This window comes from Mus pahari, chromosome 12 (assembly GCF_900095145.1).
Source record: "Mus pahari chromosome 12, PAHARI_EIJ_v1.1, whole genome shotgun sequence".
Lineage (NCBI taxonomy): Eukaryota > Metazoa > Chordata > Mammalia > Rodentia > Muridae > Mus > Mus pahari.
In genome coordinates this window covers 37,991,211-38,011,228 of record NC_034601.1, presented here as the reverse complement: position 1 = coordinate 38,011,228, position 20,018 = coordinate 37,991,211, and the positions used below count along the sequence as shown (strand labels likewise).

Sequence of the window (20,018 nt, the reverse complement as noted above, 5' to 3'; positions counted from 1 at the left end):
TCATTGGGAAGAGAGGCCCCTTGGTCTTGCAAACTTTATATGCCCCAGTACAGGGGAACGCCAGGGCCAAGAAGTGGGAGTGAGTGGGTAGGGGAGCAGGGCAGGGGGAGGGTATAGGGGACTTTTGGGATAGCATTTGAAATGTAAATGAAGAAAATATCTAATAAAAATATTTTTAAAAATTACTGGTTAATGGTGACAGTAATGTATTTAGGAGGTCAGTTTGACACTTACTCCAGACCCAGTTAGTAGACAGTCTCCCACTAAGGAAAATGCAGAGGTTTCTTAACACCTTCTAAATAGCATCAGGGTACTACTATGTGAAATGATTCCCAATGTTTACCTATACAGATATACAATGTTCACCTATACAGATATACAATGTTTACCTATACAGATATACAATGTTTACCTATACAGATATAATACAATGTAGAATCTTGTGTTGCCACCTGATTTCAAGATAAGTTTACACATAAATTCATGCTCATCTGAATTTGGAGAAGATAGTATCCTAATAACATAAAATTATCCAACTTGTGAATTGTATCACACAAAAACCAGACGATCTTTTACTAGTCAGACCCAGCATATGACTTGGTGTATTACAGTTCCATCAATAACAAAACATATTTTAAATTTTTGTCAGATGGTGATATGTAGTTTAAAGCCCTGAAACATGTCAATGATATTCTGAATTATATTTTCTCTAGTAGAAGACACATCACTCAGTATTGCATATGCATTAGTGTTTAGTTCATGTTATTATAATAAACCTTCACCAGCTGTGGTTCACATACTATAAAGTTTAAGGTCACAGTTTTAAAACACTTGTTTTCAAATTCTAATATGCATGGCTGACCTAGATAGCTGTCTACACTGTAGATCCCCAGGTGCCACCTTCACAGCTTTGGATTCAGAAACTGTAAATTTCTAAGACATGCCTTGGTGTTCCTCCTACAGTTGGTTGGTTCCTGCTCAGCTTCCTGTGTCATCCGTTGAAAGAGAAGAGAAAACTAACCTAGCAAATGCAACTTATCTATCAAAATGTCTGTGAGAAAATTAGACAGTCTGTTAAAACTTTTGAAGGACGACAGAAGGCAAAGGTGAAAAATGCTAAATTTTAAGCCAGGAAGGGCTCTTTTAATCTGTAAAAAGACTGACAATCTACTTAAAGCAAAAGTAGAGAAAGAGGTAGGCACAGAGCAGTGCTTCAGACACAACTTGGGGCAGTGATATTGATTCAAGAGCTTTATTAGATAAAATGTGTTTTAGTGGCTGTGACAAAAGGAGTCTAAATGTTTGACTTGTGTTAACAATATATAACATACATGTATATTAAATAGCTTGAAGGTCTCTTTCCCCTTAACTTCTTATTTTCCATAAGAACAAGTTGGTCTTATCAACCTGACAACAGTCACGTGCCCTCTCCCCCGAGCCAAGGTCCTTGGTCTTCCTCCTCTCTTCCTCCCTTCTCCATCTTCCCCCTTCTCCCACTCCTCCACTTCTTCTTTTCCAGAAAGAAATGATTACTAATATATCTGAGTGTTTAGGACACATTGTATATACTTCCAAGCTGACTTTTTTGGACACTATACCCATAATTCTCAGTGGAAGTTTCTTCTCTAAATTGGGAGTGCATCATCTAAAGAAAATGTAGAGATGGATGAGACAAAGTTTTTTATTTTGCAGATGCTGTGGAGGGTATAACTTGTCACATTTTCATGTAATTGCAAAAAAAGTTGAAATTGTATGGTCCTACAGCGAGCAGTCTTCACATCGACCTCATGCTTGATACCACCATCACACCTATCCTAGTTCATCATTTTCCCTTTTTATCATCATTATTACATACTCAAAATTCTTATCTGTTTGTAATTTCCTTAACTGACACAAAATATCAAATATAGCAAAATTAAAATGTGTATATGTACATGCATATACATATGAGTATGATCATGAATATCCAAAGGCTCAAATTAAAATTAACTTCCTCAAAATAACAGATTTCTCAAAGGCTGTAGACCACTAGATGAGAAATTCACCAGCCATATTCATCTGTAATTCTGCACTTTGTGTATGTACAAAATAAAATTATACCAGTAAATGATCTATAGGAACTGGACAGTCATTTCCCTTACCAGGTCAATAATTCTGTTGTTATAAATATCAACTGTGGCTTTTTAAAAGAATTTAGGTTTAGTTTTCAGACAAAAGAAGGTCTTTGGCCTAATCAACCTATTGAAGTGCATGATTCTGAAAACCAGTGAGAACTTACAAGATAACCTCATTTTTCCTTGATAATGAGCTTTCCAGGCTGGTCAGAGTTAGTACAATTTAGTGTTCTGTTTGCAGATTAGATATCCTATAATTATCCTATAGTGATAATTATCTTGGCTTGTCCTTATATGACCCCTATAGAATGCTCAGGGTAGTACTACGGTGTTATTATATTTGGAGCTAAATAGGAAGGACTTTTTTTGTTCGTTTATTATTTTTAAAATTTCAAATCATTCCAGATGCTAAGAAGATACAGTACTACCATCTAGGAATTCTGTCAATTTATACTTAGTTTTGTATTCTGATGCTGCAATCCACTTCCCCCACGGCAACAGAACCGATCCACACTCCGATCACAGAGATTACAGCAGTGCTTGAGTCTGGTCTGTGCATGCCTTCTGCAACTCCAGAGGTGAGCAGCTGGACTACATTTTCCTTCCAACAGTCATCACCTTCTATTTCTCTAAGTCATTGTGAGTTTCTCCAACAACAACAAGCTTAAAACTCAACCAAAAGCAGATCACCAATACCTTGTCATGAGTTCATGTCATTCCACCATACTTTGGCATTACTGCCCATATATCAGAAGGTAGTAATAGTATTTTCTTAAAAAACAAAAAGTGTGCCCATGCTAAGCTATTCTATAATCCAGAGTGCTACGAATTAAGATCTTCTGCAGGACTTTGGCTCAATTTTTCAAGCCTTTCCAATTCCTCATAATGCCGTGATACTCATAATAAAGAAGGCAGATGGTTTGTTCTCTGAACATATGTTTTAAGTGCCCTCTTTGCTATTTCAAAATAATGGACCAAATTTGGCCTCTAATACTCACAGAAAACTTTAAAGAGGTTGCCTCATGAAATCTGAGGAAATCTGGTCCCTTGGGAATTCAATCTTAAACAAAGTAGATTTTCTCAACTTTCTTTACAGCTCTATTCTACATATTGAAACAAACTATTCTTGAAGTAACATAGAATACAGTAAGGAAAGTCACCTAACTAGGAACATAGCTTCTAGTTCAAGGAATGGATTGAAAGGCAGAAAAAATTCTGTTTTATTTATTTACATGTTAAAATGGTGAGTTTCTGAAAGCTAATGTAGTTGACTGTGGTTTAATTTCTGTGTAACTGCTGAATTTTCCATTTTTATTATTCCTATTCCTATTACTATCATGTCGATATTTTATTGTTAAAGCACTTTACAATTATTAGTTAATTTAGTCTAAATTACATTTATGCTTTTGTTTTAAATCCATGCTACTCGTAGTTATTATAAGCCTGAAATGCTATTTCGTCAGCCAATTATTCTCATTTCAAAAACAGCTTGTTGTTGATGACAGCACCTTTTCTAAGTTTTCAAAGAACATTTAATACATCCCTAGTACATACACATATTTCTGGATGCTGTTCACATAATCTATCTGCACTTATAAAAAAGTATTTCTGTTTAATATCTACATTCTATACATGAGCCTTCATCTCCTTTTATATTTCCATGCCTTTCATTTAGTTTTGAAAAAGACATTAAAGTTGTTTCTTATATCTTACAATGACCTCAAAAGTTAGGAGTCTGAGCAACATTCCAGATGAAACACACACACACACACACGCATAAGAACACTTTGGTTACTGTAAGAGCTCAAAGCCTATCAACAACTTCCAAATGTTCCTGTTCCTGTAGAAATCTCAACAAGGACTAGCTAGGTCTTAATGTAAAACAGTGTTTACTTTTAAAAATACATACAACAGTTTTACCCACACGTGTTTGGGACACTGTTAAGGCACATCATAATTAACAATGTTGAAAATAACAACAGATCTTTAAATCCAGTCATCGTTTTATACATAGTCACAAATATCTGAGCAAAATTAAAACTATTTTTGGGACAAAACGTTAACTTTTTTTTTTTTTTTTTTTTTTTTTTTGCTGATACAGACAAACAACTTGAGAAAACACCCTTTCCTTTTCACGACTCCCACTTTCACAATAAATGTAGCACGGAAACTAAATTCTCAACTTAGAAATATGCTGAGCTGTATAAACAACTCACCAGACTCACAGCCACACTCCCCATCTTCTGCTTGGTCTTTCACTTCCCATGCATGCACAATCACACTTACCTGCACAAGCTTCAAACATCAGTCTATGGGTGTTTTTTGAAATGAACTCTGTACCGATGCATTTTTCTGTGTTTCTTTCTAACCCTCGGGAATGTTAAGAATTTAGGAAGAGAGCCACAGTTTAGGAGCGCAATTATTTTCCAGTAAATACTCAATTTGCTTGTCCTGTGATTTTTCTTCTAACTTGCATATTCAATAATCCGTCCCTGACTGCGTCATGAGCACAAAAAGTCTTTTCTCTAAAGGAGAACACTTTCGCCAATCAACCTTCAGCCATGCCAGGGCACAGCTCGTCAGGGTGATTTGTTAGCTTTAATTAATAATTCCTCATGCTGGCCATTTTCACAAATAACACAGTGAGACGGCGACACAGGATGGTTGTAATTCAGGGCGATCAAAACACAGTGGAATGGGGGTGTAGAGGGGTAGGAGAAATTCAGATGCCGTTTGTAAACACATCTACTCAGACTCTTTCAGATTACAGTATAGAGGCCATCGCAGCTGAATTACCACACTATGTCCACCAATTTGTATTCAGATGGAAGCCATATGTTCTTCCACTTTTATCTGCTAGGGCCTCCCAGGTGCCAACACCATTACTGGGCAGACAACATTTACAAAGGAGGTCTCTAGCCCCAGGATTGCACAAGTTTACTGCAGGTAAAGTTGAAAAATCAGACATATACAGCACTTCTCAGTGAGCTTGTGTAACAGCCTGGAACACAAAAGTACAAGTTGCGAGTGTCAGATTTTCTCTTGCTAGGCTGGGTGATACTGGACATTTCAGTTAGCCTTTAACAAGATCCTCAGGCCCGGGCGGACCTCAAAACAGTGAAGTAACAATGGAGCGTTTGTTCAGGTAGGGCACATTTATTGACTTCTTAGCTATGCATCACATATTATATTAAGGCCTAAGCATTTTGGCTGAAAAACAAAACAAAATGAACAAAACAAAACCCTGACTTCCCCAGCTTGCTGACACAATCCACACATCTTTTCAAAGCACATCAATAACAGTGCTTGAACAAGGCAACAAAGCAGGTAGCATGTAAACAAAAGTGAGAATTAAGAACACTGTTCCATGTGGTTCCATCACGCAGTCACTCATGTACAGCACACAGAGTACTGCTCTAAAACATATGCACAGTGTAAACAAGGTCGGACAACACAAAAACAAAAAACTAAAACAGCCAATTGCTAACAAAAAATGACATTTCAACAATAAGAAATATCCCTCAAAGCAACTAGACGAGTCAGAAGCATACTAATATGTCCATAGTTAATTTCAAAAGGCTTACCAATCCTGGAGGAAAACAAAAACACAGAGGAGATTATAGTCATGTCCCTTATCTGATGTGTGTAAAGGCAAACTCATTAATTTATTAGATACATATTTATCGACAATCTATTCTGTACCAGAAACTGGATAATACCAGTACTGAGAGAATAAGGCATAGGCTCTGTCTTCAAGAAGTTTGTAATTTAATCACTACAGTCTAAAAGAAAACATTCACCTCTAAAGACAAAACTGTCAGCATAGCACAAACATACAGGAAAGCATGAAACAGAGCTCTTAGACACGACACATTAACTGCATCTAAAGGTAGAACTGGACTGTCAGTGGTAGGGAAGAACATTCTACAGACAGGCAAACCTTTGAACCTTTTTAAAAAAACTATTACTAGAATCAGATTAACAGTTCTAGGAACTGAGGGATTTAGTGAATAGTAATTTCAGATAAATGCCTTAGGTAGTAAACAGCTCACGATTTAAAAACAAATCTATTAAGGAACAAAGTCCTCAAACCATGATGTGTGCCATCATCAGGATGGTATGTGGCATCCCCAACACAGGCACAAATAGGAGTGTGCACTGTCCTCACTATCAATGCATTCCTGGGATCCCAGGCAAGTAGAGGATGTAGGCATACATCCTGTTTTCCTGTTTTCCAGCTCATTTGTCTTTTGTTCACCAAATGCATACACGCATACTCAATCACTGCTGTTTGTATTGTGTCAGAAGATAAATCATATTTGCATGACTATTATAAGAAGGGAAACTATGTATTTACTTAGTGGTCACAGCTACGTTCTAGTCAGAGATCACATGCTATGTATTACACATGATTGCAAATGATAAGGGGGTGGGGTGGGGAACGGTCTATCCTAAGGTGGCATCCAGAGCTTGTAAATCTTCTTGGAAACTGGTTGACATTCTCAGTTCTATTGAACATTTGTTTTATATGATTTTTGGAATGTAAAGAAGCATCTAGAATGCCAAACTTACAAACTGGTCATACATGTCCAGTTAAAGAATTTATATAGTTCATTTATCCATTTACTAAATATTTATCAACCTTGGACTATCTATTCCTGTAACACTTATTTATAATAATAATTAAGACTACTGAGTACTTCCTATATGTTGGTAACTGATGTAGTATTTTATATAAGCATATATTCAGAAAAGTATCTCATTTAATCATCAGAAGAATTGAGGTAGGTCCTATTTCAATTTTTATTTAACAGATGATGAAACTCCACAAGTAGTAAACTGGAGGTACACTAAATTCCTACATATTAAGACCTCAGAAACAAATATCTATCAAAATCTTATTATACTATAGTTGCATAGTAACATATAGCAATTACAGTATTTTAATAATCTTGGAAATTTAGATAGTTTTGAATTTAATAGTGAATGTAAATGTACACCTACAAATAAAACAGGGATATAATACTATGGCATCTCCAGGCTAGCAGGCTGCATTAACAGAAAAAAAGAAAGACTGGTACATTGTGTTGGACATGGTTTCAAGTGGTTAAAGAAAGCAAGCAGACAAGCAGGCAGACAAAAGTAGGCAATACAATTCCTCTTTGCCCTTATTCAAACTACATTACACACACTGTTAGGAAGCATTACAGGGAGAATCCTGAGACACAGAAAAGATGGTGGGTTAAAAAGAGAGAAGGGAGACTGCTTCACAAAGGCCAAGCCTGAGTTCTGAGTTCTGGCTGTATACCCAGTGTAAATTATTTCTCCTCTCTGATACCCAGCGCCCTTACTTACTATTAAAGTCCTTGTTATCAAGGACTAAAATAAATACACTTAAGACAAATAGCACTGAAATCATTGCGAAGGACATATCATATGATGTTTTAACTATTCAGAGACCAACACATGCAATCAAGATTTTATGCAATCAAGATTTACTATTAGATCAAAAGATGCATGGCATTATTAAAGCTTGCTTAAACAATAAATATAAATAAGTTAGTGAGTGAAAATAAATAAAATATCTAATAAAAACTAAAATAAAAGGAAAGAAAAACAAAAACAAAAACAAAAACAAAAACAAAAAATACCCAAATTGGATTTGGTACCCTGGCAGTTTTCTTTTGAAAATATAATATGGCTGAAGTTGTTATATTTAGGAAACACCTACCAGGCAAAAAATAAACACAGGAATACAGGTTTACAGTAAATTATTTTTACAACAAATTAACATATGAACATTTACTTATTGATTCATTTATCTGTTTATCTATTTAAGGTGTTTTCAAGGCAGGGTTCCTGTGTTGCCCTTGCTCTCTGGAACTCTATAGATCTGTTGCTGCTTCCTGGATGCACCATGACACCCTGGCTAAATTGTATTTAAAGAAGACTGAACAGCTTGGTTGTGACTATATGAAGAAGCACAGTATAATCACTATCTCCTCCATGCCAGTGTTAGGATTTCACCATCCCTGGGCAAGCTGATGTTTTCTCCACATGCCTTCTGTTTAGACACTAGTGGACCCAGTAGAACCATCAATACTTGACCTACATTGTGGGACAAATATTGATGAACACAATATTTAATAATAACATGTTCAGTTATGGTTATAAAACTAATTTCAGGCCAAATGTATATATTCCTATAGAGGTGGAGAGTGGTCAATGAAGAAGAGCTTTAAGAAGGCTCTTGTTAATTTTCTTGTAGAAGTTAAGTAGTTTTTGTGGGTTTGTTTTTGTTTGTTTTTAACTTTAAGTAGAGACTGTCTAGACTCTTCACTAATGTTCCTAATTTTACAGTTTCTGGATGATATCAGGTGTGTATCAGGAACTCAGAGGCTGCCTAAATATCAACCTATATTCTACTTTCTGCCTAAGCAGGGCCCCCAGAGTTTTAGAATTTTCTAGAAAATGCTTATTTTTATTATATTTTGTATTTTGTACAAAGCACAAGCTTGTCATGCATTCTTTCTCTATGATATCTGGATTCCTAAGAACAAGTCCGTTACATTTAGCCTTAAGTCTCAACTCTGACCGACTATCTGAATCTCTAGATTTTTGTAAAGAAATATCAGTGTCTGGCTGGAAACAACCAGGGTTGTAGACATTTAAACATTTGCATAATTTCTCCTAAACAAATTCCATATACTTTATAACTTCTAAAGCCATATATTTTACTCATGTATACAAACAACTGCTGCCTAGAAACAGTTAACTAGCTAATACAGGGGACAAAGCCACCCAGTCCCACAGTTAGATCCATGACTGGACAAGGATCTTTGATTAACTAATTAATTAAATTTAGGTATATAATTAGTTGATACTTGATGGCTAAAAATCTATACAAATGTATATATGTGAAAATTAGGATTATATGAAGTAGGACACAGTTTTTGCTAGGAAATTAATTATAGATAGATCACATAGTAAAGAGGCCCAAGCCAGACCAATGAAATCCTATCTTCACTGTACATTTTCTACAGTATTTGCCATAAGCCATTTAGTATTCTTTTATGTCTCCTTTTCTGACTTTCATCTGTGATTTCTGTATGATAATATAAGGATATGTATTATGTGATTTGACCAACCTTAAAAGAAATATGTTAAACTAAATATGTAAATTCCAAAGTGTCAGAATGAAGTAAGAATGATGAAACTTTAACTCACACATTCAACACCTCAGTATAAAATAGGTATAATCATTTTTATGTTCTTTTTCAAATGATGTATTGAAGTAAATTGAGATTACTACACAATCTATTGAAACAGTAAACAAAGTGACCTGCAGGAAAATTAATGAATATGTTAAATATTAAATATATATTAATAGCTTAGATTTTCACAATGTATACATAGATCAGAATAGCATAATATAATTGATAAATTTATAGAATTATTTGTAAATAAAATATATAATGAAAATAAATATTTTATGCAAATATGGCATCCAAGTTGATTTTCAAATATGTTGGAGAATCTATTTATAAAGTACCAAAGCATAAGATGAAGTAGATGTTTGCAAGCATATCCAAATACTTATGCTAGAAGACTATGAAAAGAAGAGAAATAGTAATACCTTTCATTTGTGTAGCTGCATGCATTTTATGGTGGATCTAAGACCTCAGTGAAGAGAAAGCAGAATGAAAAGATGTGCTTTTTAGCAGACTGTTTTGTATGATATACAAAATAAACTATATTCATTAATGAGTTGGCAGAAAGATTATCCATGCTCTCTTAGAACCAGAACAGTTTAAGTAGCTTTTCATGCTTGGCAGACCATATTCCTGAGTGTGCCTCATGACTCCCTCCCACTCCTATTTTTTTGTCCTATACTGCCAGGTGGGAGTAATGACCAAAAAGAAGGACAAAACAAACAGAGCCACTTACTGTGGCAGGAGCCACTCCAAGGATCAAAGAGCTGATTCCGCTGTGGCTGCCAAAATCAGAAGTGCAGTGGGAGGATCATCAGCGCGGTGCACGAGATGCACACAGGCCACCCTGGTAGACTAGCACCTGCAGCTCCAGGCCCTGTATCTGGCTCAGGAGAACAACCTGTTATGACTAAAAGTCCACATTTCCTCACCCACTCACAGCCTTTGATCTTAATTTATTTTATTTATTGAATAACCTAAGTATGCAAGATACTGTAGACAAAAACTTGATTCACCGTCCACTCTGATTTCATACCTTCCTCAATTCTGAGGAGGGTTCTTCCTATATTAATGGGTAACTTCAAAGACAAAAACTCAGTAAGTTAGTCAATTTCCAACATTTTATTTCAGATAATTTTTACTCTTAGTTGGACCTTCACATCGTATGTCAATTCTCTAATGTTACAATATTAACTATAGGCCTATCTCAACATCTTCTAAGACCCCAAAAGGAAGCAGAGTCCCTTAGGTGAGTGAAGCAAAAGCCACTAAGTGCATGGCATTGCAACCTGGGCCTTTCCTTGCCAGGAGCTCTTTCCTTGGAACCATTCATCCTTCCTTAATGTAGAGCAAACCAGCACTCTGGACCCCCTCTTCATGTTAGATAAGAAGTGGAATATTTCAGAAGAAAGCACAATGCTAGTAGTTAAAAAATATTATTCTGCATCTCTGAAGAAGAGTCGAGAAAGTGAGGGAAGGAGAAAGTATCCTAGACTGATTAACTATGAGCATTTTGTAAATACGTTCATAATTCACCTTTATAGAATCATTGTGGGAGGAATATGATACAAATATTATTTGTGGATATTATGAGTGAAATTATGGAGTACTAAAATGGATATACCTAAGTCCATTATCTTTGGTATTCAGAATTTGGCCTTATTTGAAAACTCCAGTCATAATTAGTTAAGATTAAGTGATACTGGAGTAAGATGACCTTGTAAATCAGTATGATAAATCCTGCAACACCTTATAGAAAATAGAAATTTGAACGCAGCTATAGATAGCCATAAGAAGTATGTCACATAAGATGAAAGCAGAGATAGAAAGAATCCCTGTAAGCCAAGAAATGCCAAAGATTGCCAGTCAATTTCCAAAGGCTAATTGAAAGGCATCAGAAAGATTCTCTTTCATATCACTCACACCAGATCCCAGACTTCTATAATTTACAAGGGGGAAAATACAGTGCTGTCTTATAAACACCTAATAGTACGTGGTTTTGGTAGCTTTTGGAAACTGATCTGTTAATAACCAGACTTAAAGATTAAATAAAATTCAAACAAGGTTGAAAGGTATAAGATCTACTGAAGAAATCTGGCTAAGCAGGAAAAGTGGTTTGAATAGGTTTGGCCACCACAGACTCCTGTGTTTGAATGCTTGACCCCTGAAAAGTGGTACTGTTAGTATTAGTGCTTTGTTGGAGTAGATGTGGCCTAGTTCGAGGAATTGTGCCACTGTGGGGACAGAACTATGTTCAAGGTTTGCTCAGTGTGGCATTCCAGTCTTATTTTGCTGTCTTCAGATCAATATGTGGAAATCTTGGCACTTTTAGAACCATGTCTGCCTACATGTTGACATGTGTCCCACCATTGTGATAGAGAACTAAACCTCTGAAACTGTAAGCCATCCCCATTAAATGTTTTCCTTTAAAAGAGATGTCTCTTCAAAGCAATAGAAGATTTATTACATAGTACATAGAGGTCTTTTTTTTTTTTGTAGTTTTCAGTAATTCTATAGAACATTAATTTGAAAACAAAGTTACATGCAGTCCACAGAAAACATCAAGAGTCTTAAACTTCTTAGAATCATTTACTGGAGGGAAGGTAGGGAGGTGAGCATGGAGCTTTCACCATTTATTTAATATGTACATCTTAATGAGGATGAGCTACCTAACATTACTGGTAGAGAAGAGGCTACATTATAAGAGAATCATGGCATATAGAACTATCAATAAGTGGGATCCAAGACTAGATCATAAGTCAAAGGCAACTGGCTAGAAGTTTAAGTGTAAGAGGTTCTCAATGTGAATATACCTGGGGACAAGAAAGGAATGAGGCTTAAATGGGGATGAGAAAGTAGGAATGGAGACCACAGTTAAGTGCATGCAAGAAGTATGCTGGTATTGAGAATAAGGCAAAGCCCTGAACCCGGCCTAGAAAACTCCAAAGAAGTCTTATAGAGGCAGGGCATATTGCTTAGTGGTACAACTCTAGCTTAAAGTGCATGAGGCCCAGAGTTCAAGTCCCTAGTATCATGGGGGGAAATGGTCTTCAAGGAACTAGATAGAAGGCTTAATGGGAAAGTGCACTTGCTGTTTTTCCTGAGGACCAGCACTTGTTTCTCTGCTCACACACAGGGCAACTAATTGCCTGCAAGTCCAGCTCTAAGGCTCAAGGGATAAGACACACTCTGGTTTTCATGGGTGGAATTCCTACTCCACCACTCAATTAGAACATCACTTTTATAAGAGGTCAATTCTCTTATTAGAGGTTTCAAACTTCGTCATTGGTTTTTTCTTTTATATTTGTTTTGTTGTTGTTGTTGTTGTTGCTGAAGAGCTTAAGTATCCAATGTATTTTCTCTTTTTCTCCTCTGTGTGAGTGTGTGTGGGTGTTTGTGTGTGTTTGTGTTTCTGTGTATGTGTGTATGTGGTGTTTATGTCTGTGTATGTGGTATATGTGTGTGTATTCAATTTATGCATATATAACAAGTGGGTCAAGAAAGAAATACATCATGAAACAGGAAGTTATAACTACATGAAGGTTTCACCAGAGAGTTTAAGAAAAAAATCAACAAAAATGGCAAGTGTCTTAGAAAATATTTTCTTACCTAGCTTTAGAACTCTACCTTTTCTAACTGACATTAACATTTTACTCAGCCAATTATCAAATTAATTCAGAGAAGAATAATCAGCTTGACTTTTGACAGTAAATCAGTCCAACTGGAAAATTTGAATCCTCCAAGAAAACTCTGCTTAGCAACATTTTCAGTTGTCAACAGACATCTGGAATAACACAATCACTCCTTTCTTTCTTTCTAAACTTATTTTTGCTTAAAAAATAGCGATAATACAAAAATACAGTTGGATGTAGAAAAAAAAAGGATGTAGCATTCTAGTTCCATTTTACAGTAAAAAGCAAATTCAAACCTGTAATCTGAGCTTACCCTGTGGCTTCATAGAACTTGGCTTTGGCAATGTCTATGTCTTCGAAAGTGATTAATTATACTATTGAATAAAATAATTTCACCTTCATTTAATCTGCTAATTTAATAAACAATTCATAAACCAATTACATTCTTTATTTTCTCCACTGAGAAGATGCTGTCTAGCTGATGGTCAGTAGGAGTCAGCTGTTGACAAGGAGCAGGAGTGACACAGAGCAAGCACATTCCCCATGCATTCCTCCATGACTTCTAACACAGAAATGATGGCTTCAGAACAGCTGTACTCTCAGGACACGGGAAGCTTAAAGGTGCAGTGCTGAGAAAGTAGAGTTGGAATCAATGAGTAGGGAAATAGAAGCATGAGGAAAATGCTAGCCTAGCTTTCAGAGAAAAGTTGGCTTTCATTTAAAACAATAATGTGTAAACTGGCACAAGGAGGTCAAAAGCAAAAGCAAAATGGAAGAAAAAGAGAAAGGAATGAAAGGTTAAAGGAAGGAAGGATGGATGAAAGGAAGGAGAAAGGGAGTGGAAGAATGGGGAAAAGAGAAAAGGAAAAGGGGAGAAAAGAAGGAAGGAGGAAGTGAAGAAAGTGAAAGCAAGTGGCAGCCCAGCAGGAATGAAGGAAATGTTTCTTGTCATCCCTCTCTTCTCTGTCATAGATGCCTGGGGTCTAATACAATAGTCAGAGAGGGCTAGACGTCGTTGGGTTACCTTCAGAGGAAGCTCTTTCCCAGGTCTTTAAGGTACAAAGCCCAGTAGATGTATGAGCCTAAGGCTCCTTCAGGAATAAATAATGATGAACCTCATCTCCAAGGAAGGGATAAGAGAAAGTAAATTACAAATGCAGATAGAGCAAACACACACACACACACACACACACACACACACACACACACGCACACGCACACGCACACGCACACGCACGCACACCATACATACATTCACATACAAACATATTATGTAAACACACATGTACATATATGTTTAAGGCACTCAACAAACTTTAAAACTCAACCCAATATCCAATCATCCATTAGCTTAAAGAAACTTTATATCTTAAAAAGATCAAACCAAAATAGATGGATGAGAAAAAGGATCTGGAGACATGGAAATGGAACAATAAAACAACTAGCCAACTCACATGCACATGTATACATCAACTGCAAGTGGGAATCCAATTTAACTAGTAAGCTCCCGTGTTTCTTAATATATTGTTGCTGAGATTTAGAAGTAAGTAAGCTATAACTTTAGTAATGAAGTGATTAACAAAATAAAGAAAATTATCAATCAAATATATTACAGAAATTCTATATATTTTAAACATTAATTCTAAATTCCTCCCTGTTAGTCAATTCACCAATAGCCAACACTGTCCTAATTACCTTTAGAAAAATAACAACATTAAAACCAACTAAATATTAATTTGGGTTTTTTTTTTTACTGAATAATTTTATTTCTTAATTTCTTAGTTCTGTAACCAGTAACTTAGCAGACATACAAGAAACAACATGGACACTACAACTGACACAAAAATAGAGTAAGAAATCCGTTTCCACTTTCAGTTGATTTCATGTATTTGATGACACAGTCCATTCCCTAAATTAAGACGAGTCATGAATATTTGTCTAAAACATTAAAATGTCTTTCATAGAAAATTTTAATTTAAGTACCTTAAGTTAACTAACTCATTTTACTGGAACAACAACCATAAAATTTAAACATGAAAAATGTCCTTCTTGTTTTACAGTCATGGAAACCGAGGCAGAAGTGATGAACTGACATTCTTAATGCTATACTTCTAACATTCAGAGGAGGAAAAGGGAAATTTAATTCTGATGTAATCCTATGCTCTCTCCTACTACTCTCTGGTCCATCACATACAGCTTGTTTTGACATCAATACTGCCTTAATATAGAACTACAAATGAGGACATTATTTGTCCTCATGTCAGTTTGTAGTCGTAAAATTTGTTCCCTAGAGTATTCTGTATTTGACACACAGTAAGACAAAGTATATTCACTATTTAAGAAGTGAAATAGATAAAATAAATATACCTAAATATACTTTATATATATTTTGTGTATTTGCATGCATTCTATGAATGTATCCACAAATGGTGCTACTGTGGCTTTCCTCATCCTGTTAGAGAGGCAATAATGCTTAGTTCAGTTTGTATTTTATTATTAATTATGCAATTAGAAATATTGGAAAAACAATTATATATTAAACTAACATAAATACATGAACAGCACAACTGAATATGTTTTCAGAAAAATATAAATACATATCTCCCTTCAATTATTCTTGCTTTTAGTTGATAATTGATTATGTAAGTAAGATTTATTAAATTAAAACCAGATTCTGACATTTGAAACATTAATAAACATGTCGTATTTTACTTGTAATTAGGCTAAAATTTGTAGTTAGCATTCAAGTTTTACAATTTATCTATGCTATTCATCCCCATTTTTACTTGGGAAATCCAAACAGCTAGAAACTTTTCTGTTATTTTTCTAATCTCTGGACATGCAGTCTTATTTGAAAGTCTACAAGTTGCTAAGTTACTAAGCCAACTTAGTTCTTACTTAAGACAACAGTGGAAGAGAAACCCCAATCCAAGATGTTTGCCTCTATGCTGTTCTTAATATCCAAAAGAAACCCTGCATCCCAAACAGAGTCAACCTTGAGCAATGCTTCAGACATAGGTGGATGTCAGCTCCAGTTCCTTGCCTTATTTACATAGCCTATATTTCTACTTGATCTTATTATTCAAGTTAAAAAATCACTTTTACCAAGTGCTATAAACTATATTAGGAAAAAAAATCCTAGTAGTTTATGTAAACCAATTTACTTCTGGAAACAATACTACCCGCCAGAACTCAGAATTGTTTAGAAATATATTAGAAATGGAGCGTTCTTAGAGAATTATTTGTGAGAATGGAAATAATTATACACCAAAATGCAATTCTCCTAAATTAAAACCAAGAACCTATAACGCATGATACTCTTACAGTATATGGCTGAGGAAATTATGCAAGTGTAGTTATGCTTATGAACATTCCAACAGTGAGAATATTCTAGACGTTTCAAGTGGGTTCAATCAAGTCAACCTAGAAGCAGACAACTTTTATGTTTGGAATGTAGCGATTCTAAATTTCTATTCTATAAATGGGAGAAGGGAAGTCAGAGCAATCTTATGGTATTTGAGACACTATTGTTGGCCCCGATATATAAAGACAACATTCAAAGAGCCAAGGATGACCGTGACAAGTCATAACTGAGGAAAGGTGTTTCATCTTAGAGTTACAGGAACAGTATCAGTCCAGAAGCAGGGTCTTTCTTAAATCCAGCTAGGAACATAACCAGATCAGGCCTTTATTACAACCTTAAGAAACCAACAACAAAGAAACTGGTGAAAGCCAAGCTAAACTCGTAGAGAACAGTGAAATAATAGATTGTTGTAAGCTGCTAACTTGATCATAATTCCATTTTGCAAAAACAGAAAAATATATCACATAGGCATTTATTTGTATATTTTTCTACTTTATGTGTCTTTACCTGCTTGTGTTTGTGCACCTGCTTGTGTCTGGTAATTCCGAAGTCAGAGGGATCAAACCCCTTAAAACCAGTGTTATAGACAGTTCTGAGCTGCCATGTGGGTGCTGGGAATCGAACTGTGTTCTTCTGCAAGAGCAGCCACAGATCTAATGAGCTGAACAATCTATCTAGCCCCATACCATTTCTTTTCACTTGTTTTAAAATCATATTCCAGAGAAAGTGGAACTCTACTAGTCTTATGGACAGACCATGAGGTTCAGTGTCCTTCACCTGGACTTTATAAATTTGCCCTTTTTTGTCATAAGCAAAGATACTTTCAGTGCATTGCTCCATTAGTCATAAGCACTAAATTCAATTTCTCAAAAAAAAAAAAAAACATAATCTGTCAAGAGCCCAATATTAACAAAGACTTGATAAGGGACATTTAAAACCTGCTGAAGGGAAAGGTAATTCTATTAAATATCTGCAGATCAAATGTAAATGCAGTATGCTGTTATCACTATGAAGCTTGTGTAATAATCATGCATCTCATGAAGGCTGTCTTCATACCTCCCTTACTTACATACCATATTTTACGTGAATTCACGTTCAGAAATACTTTCTTCAAGTAAAACACTAGAATACTGCATTAATAGAATAAGACAATATTGTAAGAAAGGCTGTCATATCCAAGTACTTGCAGCATGGAAGATTTGAAATGTCTTATCCTCAGAGATTCACACAAGTTCAGACCTAAAGTTTTTAAGGTATAGCCACCAGCAACATTCTGAAAGTCGAAGCTTTTTAAATCAGCTAGGAATCATTTTCCCAGTAAAGAGTAAACACTCGTGTGGTCCGCCCAGCCCATACTTTCCTTTGTACTTGTATCTCAGAAGGGAACAAATGCAAAGGAAGCAGGGTGGAGAGCAAATGCAACTGCTCAGGGTTCTTAGGGAAACAGATCTGGGCAGTCAGTGCTCTCCCTGCTGGTTAGGAAGTGTCTATGGTAAGACTGACCAGCTCTGGACCTCTCATATTTGCCCTCATCTCCACAGGGCCACGGGAAGCAGAGTTCTACTGGCCTAGGAGGATGGGGAAGGCCAGGTGAGCAACAGTACAAACCCATCTTTGCCTCTGGATGGCCTATTCGGCTTACTACAGGTCTCAGCAAACTTCCTAAACTTTGGACAGTTTGTAAACAGATGCCATCATTTTGAGGGGCTGTAAAGCTCATGTGGGGCAAATTAATCCCCATTTGATGCCAGGCCCCATTTTCTAAAGAGAGAGGATAATAAAGCCCGCCAACTCTCTCTTTAAGGGCTATTCAGATACTAAATAAACCAAGAACATTTTAAAATGCAATCTCACAAAAATCTGCTCTGCTTAACCTTCTCTCCTTCTTTAAAAAATAAGAAAGGCATGATGTTCTTTTTTTGTTAATTAATTCATTTTAGACAATTCCTTAAATTTTCATTTTAATAAATTTTTGTGTGGGTGCATTAATTACTTTCAAAGATGCTTTACAACTGTTACCTATTAAAAGCCTTTGTTAGTGAGTAAAAAAAAAAAAAAAAGAAAGAAAGAAAAAAAAGAAAACCTTCTAGTGTGCCCCCCTCCCGCTCTGAGCAGGTCCTTGCTATCAACTGCTGGAGTATTCTCGCTTTGCACCTAGAGCTATAATTATTTTGCTTTAATTTTACAAAACCTTTTGTTCCATTCCCATGAGCCCACCTGATCCTTATATTACACTCACTCTATTAAAACACTCATGCAGAACAAAGCATGGCTGTACTGATTCATAAGTAACTTTTTTTTTTTCCTCAGTAAAATGCCACTGGCTAGGGTGTGGGCCACTGACTTTGAATTCACTCTCAGTTGCCAATTTTCATGTATTAGAGATATGTTGCTTCAAAGTCTTGTAGTCTCCTCCACCACCCTTTGCTACATTTTCTTTTTGTGATTTTCAATATATTTTGACTATACATAATTTTACTCTAGGCTAGGGCAATATAAGTGGTATAATGTTGAGAATGCCACATATATGAAAAGATTATAATCATGCTACGATTTTTCTTATTCATATATAGGTTTTTAAAGTCTTTTTTTGTGCCTCCTTTAACTTCATTTTCTCTCCTTTCTCCACCCCTTTTCCTTGAGCTCTTGCAACACATGTGGGCTTTTGGCAGAAAAAAAAATTCAGTGACTCATCCAGAGAATTGTTTGTTTGCTTTGAGGAGCACTCGGAGGACCCTCTGGGCTGCACAAGGAGCCCTTTGATCCTGGCAATGTGATTTCTTCCAGATGTTTTCCCCATAGCCACCTTTCTGCAGGGTCCCTCCTCATTCTGTATCTTAAGAATAAATGCTCAAAAACAATTGTAACAGCACACAGGTTTCCTGAATGCAGTGTGACAGAGAATTGACAGCTATGACTTAGCCTTTGTGTTCTCCTAGCCTTCAGCAGCAATGAGAGAAGGTTAAGTCTGAGGAACGCAGAACTGAGTTTGAGTCTCTTTAGATATCTTCATGATTCAAATGAGAATTATGAGAATCAGGGTCAAAAAAACCATGTGAAAAAAATCTGCAGAGCACTCATCAAGGAGCTAGCTTTATCTAATTCTGAAAGTCTTAAAAGTCATGTCCTGTGCTTAACTGGTTCAGTTAAAAAAACAAAACAAACAAACAAAAAAACAAGGTGCAAACATCAAAGTCAGTTCTCCCCTGCAAGCCTGCCCCTCCCTCTTTAGGCTTTTCCCACCTATCTATCCTTCACCTGACCTATAGGAAGAGTGAAGGAAGTTAGTTAGGCAAGGGTTAGGGAATGGATGCACAGGCAAAGACGGTGAGGTAAGGTAGTTTGAAGATTCTTATTCCAAAACATGTAAACCTTGATGCTAACATTTGAACATTTCTATTCCAAAATACATAAACCTTAATGCTTCTATCTATAAATACCATTTTATATGGTTAAAAATAAGAGACTGAGGATGTTTTCCTTGGAGTTGTTTTCCTGAATTTTCTAGATGGGCACTAAATGCAACCACATAAATCCCATGCATTCTTAACAGAAGGAGGCTGCCTATAGACAGAAGAGGGCAAGTCAGTGTGACCATGAAACCAGATAGTGCCCCAATGGGTGATGTGGTCATAAGAAGGAATATTTCAGACAGCAGAACTAGAAAACATTATCTCCTATGGTTTCCAGAAGGAAC

At 36.0% G+C, this 20,018-nt stretch overlaps 1 protein-coding gene across 20 annotated transcripts in view; it reads right to left on the bottom strand.

Annotated features, from left to right (window-relative positions):
* Nucleotides 1–20,018, bottom strand: part of Zbtb20 (zinc finger and BTB domain containing 20) — a 726,359-nt gene that overhangs the window by 385,574 nt on the left and 320,767 nt on the right. The window contains exon 1 of one of the 20 annotated variants that reach the window (XM_029544678.1): nt 4,401–6,640. The exons of the other annotated variants lie outside the window; for them this stretch is intronic. The gene's annotated coding sequence lies outside the window, so the exon portion shown is untranslated. Of the gene's footprint in view, nt 1–4,400; nt 6,641–20,018 lie in introns of those variants that run through there. 20 annotated transcript variants of the gene reach the window in all.